Source organism: Anomaloglossus baeobatrachus, chromosome 10 (genome assembly GCF_048569485.1).
Source record: "Anomaloglossus baeobatrachus isolate aAnoBae1 chromosome 10, aAnoBae1.hap1, whole genome shotgun sequence".
Taxonomy (NCBI): Eukaryota; Metazoa; Chordata; class Amphibia; order Anura; family Aromobatidae; genus Anomaloglossus; species Anomaloglossus baeobatrachus.
This window is the reverse complement of record NC_134362.1, coordinates 181,920,342-181,925,973: the sequence shown is the minus strand read 5'-3', so window position 1 is coordinate 181,925,973 and position 5,632 is coordinate 181,920,342. Positions and strand designations below refer to the sequence as shown.

The following is a 5,632-nucleotide window of genomic DNA, read 5'->3' as shown; positions in this document are numbered from 1 at the left end:
AAGACCCCCCCCCACCCACATTTCCTCCTCCAAATGAATGCACAATATATGCAAATCTCAATCCCCCTTGGATGTAATGAAAGCAAAACACACATCCCACACACAGTGTTATCCCTCTCCCCAGAATTCCATGACTTGCACCCTCCTTCGCATCGTGAGTTCTCCCCCTTTTTTCTATCCCCTCCATATGCTGCCTTTTTTTTTTGCAGCACAATCTGCTTTGCATCAATTCCATCTTTACATCACTTTATCCATGAAAGCATCTCTCAGATGTGTCACCACCAGTGAGGGAGATGCAGAGAAGGGGGTTGAGGGTCACCTCTGATGGACACCACTCCTCATCTTCACAAGTCAGGAGAGAGGCTGTGAGACCCCTGCCTCTTGCAATTATTCATGTGATTCTGTTCTCACTGGCCCCCTCTCCTTCCCTCCGTCAGCAGCTTGCTCTCAGCCCTAGCCTTCCCTCCTCCTTCTCTCTGTCTCTCTCTTTCTCTCTGTTGCATTCCTTGCCAGAAGCTCCAAGCTTCACTAGGATCTCCTCGCTGGGGCTGGAGTGTACAGGACTTTAGGATGCTGTTGGGTCTCCACAACCTTTCCATGTGACTGGGACCTTACAAATTCTTCTCTAGGGTGTCATCAGAAGAAACCACCAAGGTAAGGAACCTTCCACCCAAGCTGTCTTGTCTTCCTTGTCTATTTCCATCTCTTTCCTCTCGCGAGTTGAGGGTTCCTTCAGGAGGCCACCTGGGATCTGGTGAAGCTGGCAGCTAGGAGATGTGTCCACTCCTGGAGGAACTTATAAGCCAGGTTGGGCTAGGAGGAGCAACTGTTTTGTCCACCAAAGCCATTTCAGTGGAGCTTTTTGGTACCTACTTCCCAGAGAGGAGAGATCTTATGGCTTCTGTTGGGCATTTTTGGTTTTGATCAGAAATGATGGCTTGTGGTTGATTTCATGTGTTCGTTTCCACATGGTGGTCTTATTGGATCTTCTCGTCCTTTAAGGAGATGACTGAGTGGTGTGAGATTTGCAGAAGAAGACATAACGGTGGGTGATATTCTAGAGTATAAGAAAAAAAAACCCTTTTCCAATATATTTGGCCAGGAGGCATTCCAGTGCATCTGTCTGATACATGGTACCCAAATGATCCATCCACTCTTCTGGCACAGGGCTAAAGGCTATAACAAAATTGCTCTTTCCCCTCTGCTCCAAAAAGGGTTAACACTTCTCCCCTGTGGGATATTTCTTGGAAAATAAACTCCGCCAACTGCTTTCACCCTGCACCATGAAATGGTTAAACAGAGTTCCGTATGCCGAACGTGCGGAGACCCTAATGACGTTTTAGGGGTTAATTTCACTTAGTATACATGTATTTTTAAGACTTCGGCATAGGGTATGGGATTTTACTTAAGCAGGGATAGGCATCTGCTGCATACTGTTGGTTAACCCTTTCGATGCCCTGCGTTATAGGCCTTGGCATCTTAAGCGTTAACCATTCGAGAGGATGAAAATCGCCCCCTTTCCTAAGATCCATTGGTTGGTTTTTTAAATCACCCCCTTTCCTAAGATCCATTGGTTGTTTTTTAATCGCCCCCTTTCCTAAGATCCATTGGTTATCTTTTTTAAATCGCCCCCTTTCCTAAGATCCATTCTTTTTTAAATCGCCCCCTTTCCTAAGCTCCATTGCTTTTTAAATCGCCCCCTTTCCTAAGATCCATTGCTTTTTAAATCGCCCCCTTTCCTAAAATCCATTGTTTTTTAAATCGCCCCCTTTCCTAAAATCCATTGTTTTTTAAAACGCCCCCTTTCCTAAAATCCATTGTTTTTTAAATCGCCCCCTTTCCTAAGATCCATTGTTTTTTAAATCGCCCCCTTTCCTAAGATCCATTGTTTTTTAAATCGCCCCCTTTCCTAAGATCCATTTTTTTCCCCTAAATATTTAATTGAGAACATATCCTTTTGCCAAGACGCATCCTTGGGGGTATCCTTATTAACAAACTCTTTGCAGTAGGGGAGCTTGACCAGCTAATAAGAACAGAATGCCAGGGAATTCAATGCATGTAATCCTGCTTAGGTATATCAGAGAGATGCAGGGGACTAAAAGGATCCGTCTACATCTGAAGCCCCCTCAGGGGTCTTGAGGATTCGGTGTCTGTCCCCCCTCCTTCTGATTGCATTACATACAATCTAGCACATATTAGCAGGAGATGGGCAGACCTGCATGGTGACCATACTGGCTGCATAGCCTTCCATATGATCAAGGCACAAACTGTTGTGGAACCTGCACCTTCCATGAAGAATAGAAATTTCTTCTGAATTATTTAATCATGGAACAGTTCAGTGAGAAAGAATAACAGACTGATGAAAGAGAACCGTCCTCCCCTGCCCCTGCTGTGCCATATATCTCCCCATATACTATATCTATAGGCTCCATAGGCTTCATAAGCTCCATAGGCGCCATAGGCTTCATAAGCTCCATAGGCGCCATAGGCTTCATAAGCTCCATTGGCGCCATAGGCTCCATAGGCGCCATAGGCTCTATAGGCGCCATAGGCTCCATAGGTGCCATAAGCTCCATAGGCTCCATATCGCCCCCTATACATCCCGGTGCTTCCGCTTGGCTCCTGTCCATAAAATAACCTAGGTATTTAATTAAAGCGAGCCCCTATTATAAAATGTGCCTAAATCAATCCCCCCCCCCCCCCCCCCCCCCGCCGAGGACATTCAACACAACTGGATGATTGTCAAGGGTCTTCGAATTTTTTACAAGACGAGAAATTCAGGTCTTAAGATTGTGCAGATGTAGCAGAGCAGAGTCAGTGTGGCCCCGAAGAGTTAAAAAACCCCTCATTCATCTCCAATTTTGATGGATTCAACAGGAGGCTTGTGATTCCATTGATGGAGGCGCCATAGGCCGTAGTGTTGTACGAGAAAACTAGAATGCCTAAATTATGCTCAGAAGTTCCTGATTATGCAGTAGGAATTTTTATTAGGAAAAAAAGAGATCTAATGCTGCAAAGATGCAGAGATACAATGTATCCATTTGTTTGGAACTTCAAGGAGCTCAACATTCTAAAGCCCTTAAAGGGCCAGAAACCCTAAAGTTTGCAGCTTGTAAAAGTGAAACTTTTTTTTTCCAACTATGGAAGATATTTGACTGGCAGGGATTTTACAACTAATGGAAGATACTGGAGTTTACTGGATGTTTATTAAAGTATGGCCGCTCCGCCACAATGGATGGCACCCAGTCTGATAGCCTTAAAGGGAATCTGTCACCAGGTTTTTGCTCCCCCATCTGAGATTTGTCACTTACTGAGCTGTTTGTTGTCATTACAATCAATGTATTCTCATGAATATACTGTTCTGTAATGATAATCTCCTGCTGATTAAACAGTGATTTTTATCAAAACCACAGAGACTCTGATTTGAGTGACGTGTCACTTATTGAACTGTTTGCTGTCATTAAACTCAATGTAACCCCTTGAATATTCTGTCCTGTAATGATAATCTCCTGCTGATTAAACAGTGATTTTTTATCAAAATCACATAGAAAGGAGACCCTGATTCCAGCGATGTGTCGCTTACTGAGCTGTTTGCTGTCATCGGGATAAAATCAGTGTACCAAGTAGTCCTGTAATGATAATCTCCTACTGATTAAACAGTATTTTTTTTTTATAAAAATCCAGAGGAGACCCTGATTTCAGCGATGTCGCTTACTGAGCTGTTTGTTGTCAATATGATAAAATAAATATTTTCTCATGAATATGCTGAATTACCAAGTAGACCTGTAATGATAATCACCTGCTGATTAAACAGTAATTTTTATCAAAAATGCAGGGAAGGAGACCCTAGTTACAGCGATGTGTCACTTACTGAGCTGTTTGCTGTCATTAAAATCAATGTATTCTCATGAATATTCTGTCCTGTAATGATAATCTCCTGCTGAATAAACAGTCATTTTTTATGAAAATCACAGAGACCCCTAATTACAGTGATGTCACTTACTAAGCTGTTTGCTGTCATTGTGATAAAATCAGTGTATTCTCGTGAATATGCTGGACTACCAAGTAGTCCTATAATATATATAATATATTCTGTCCTGTAATGATAATCTCCTGCTGATTAAACAGTCATTTTTATCAAAATCACAGAGACCCTAATTCCAGCAACGTCACTTACTAAGCTGTTTGCTGTCATTGAGATAAAATCAATGTTTTCACATGAAGTATGCTGGCCTGTAATGATAATCTCCTGCTGATTAAACAGTGATTTTTATCAAAACTACACTAAGCAGACCAGTAAGTGACACATCGCTGGAATCAGGATCTCTACCCCTACGTCATCATGCTCTCAGATTAGGTGACAAAAATCTGGTGACGGATTCCCTTTAAGGGTTAGTGTCCCTTTAAGCGTACAGCCATAGGATTATCATAGATCATCTACCCTTATAAGACCTTACAGAGAGAGATCTCTCGCCCAGTCTCCAGCCCCTGTAATTTCAAGATGTGATATAGTCTGGAGAGGAAAGGACAGAAAGGCAGCAGCTTAAGTGGGACCCCGCTGTTAGTGGCAGACTCTGAATCTTCCTGTTTTAATAAGGGTCCCTGAATTTATTTCCAACTTCCAGGCCTAAAACACCGCTGGCACATTAAATATGAATCACTCGCTGTCGTCCTGTTTTTTGATCATTTTTTTACACAGCAGAATTTAGCAGAATCCACTTAATATGAGTCGATATCTGATTTTTTTCCCATACACTTTAAAAAAATCCTTTAAGTATTAGGCCTAGAGTCGTCCTCTTTGGCCTTTATCTAGTTTTTTTATCCTCTTGTCCTATCAGGCCTCTGGCCTACTACCGTTACATTGATGATATTTTAATCATCTGGACAGAGTCTGAGGAGCAGCTGAAGACCTTCCATGAACAATTTAATCAGTTTCATCCCACCATCAACCTAACACTCAACTACTCCTGCACGGAAATCAACTTCTTGGACACCATCATTAAACTACGGAACAATGAAATACAGACATCCCTGTACAAGAAGCCAATTGACCGTCCAACATACCTGAAATGGGACAGTTTTCATCCAAAACACATAAAAAACTCTATTGTATACAGCCAGGCTATCAGGTACAATCGGATATGTTCCAACAGTACAGATAGAGACAATCACCTTGAGGGCCTCAGAAAAACCTTTTTGAATCAAGGCTACCACCCAAGAACAATTGAAAACCAGATTATAAGAGCCACCAGAATATCAAGAAACCATCTTCTACATTATAAAACCAAAGAAGAGAACAACCGGGTCCCTCTTGTAGTCACCTACAATCCACATCTGGAGGTGTTTAGAGGAGCTGCACGGAAACTACAACCATTACTGCAAAAAGATGCCCGGTTAAAATCTATTTTTCCAGACCCCCCACTTCTGTGTTTTAGACAGCCCCCAAATCTAAGAAGCATCATTGTCAGAAGCTCCCTGTCCTCTCCAACACCAACAGGAACATTTCCCTGCAACCAGAAAAAACGCAAGACCTGTCCATTAATATTGACAACGGACAAGATAAAGATTCCCAGATCACATCAGGACTACAAGATCCCAGGTACGTTCAGCTGCACCACAACCAATGTGGTGT

General features: G+C 42.5%; 1 protein-coding gene across 2 annotated transcripts in view; it reads left to right on the top strand.

The window, feature by feature from the left end:
- Positions 1 to 274: 274 nt before the first annotated feature.
- Positions 275 to 5,632, top strand: part of CDH11 (cadherin 11) — a 209,620-nt gene continuing 204,262 nt past the window's right edge. Inside the window, exon 1 of one of the 2 annotated variants that reach the window (XM_075325869.1) lies at positions 275 to 654. The gene's annotated coding sequence lies outside the window, so the exon portion shown is untranslated. Of the gene's footprint in view, positions 655 to 929; positions 1,046 to 5,632 lie in introns of those variants that run through there. The other variant, XM_075325871.1, reaches the window with a different exon arrangement.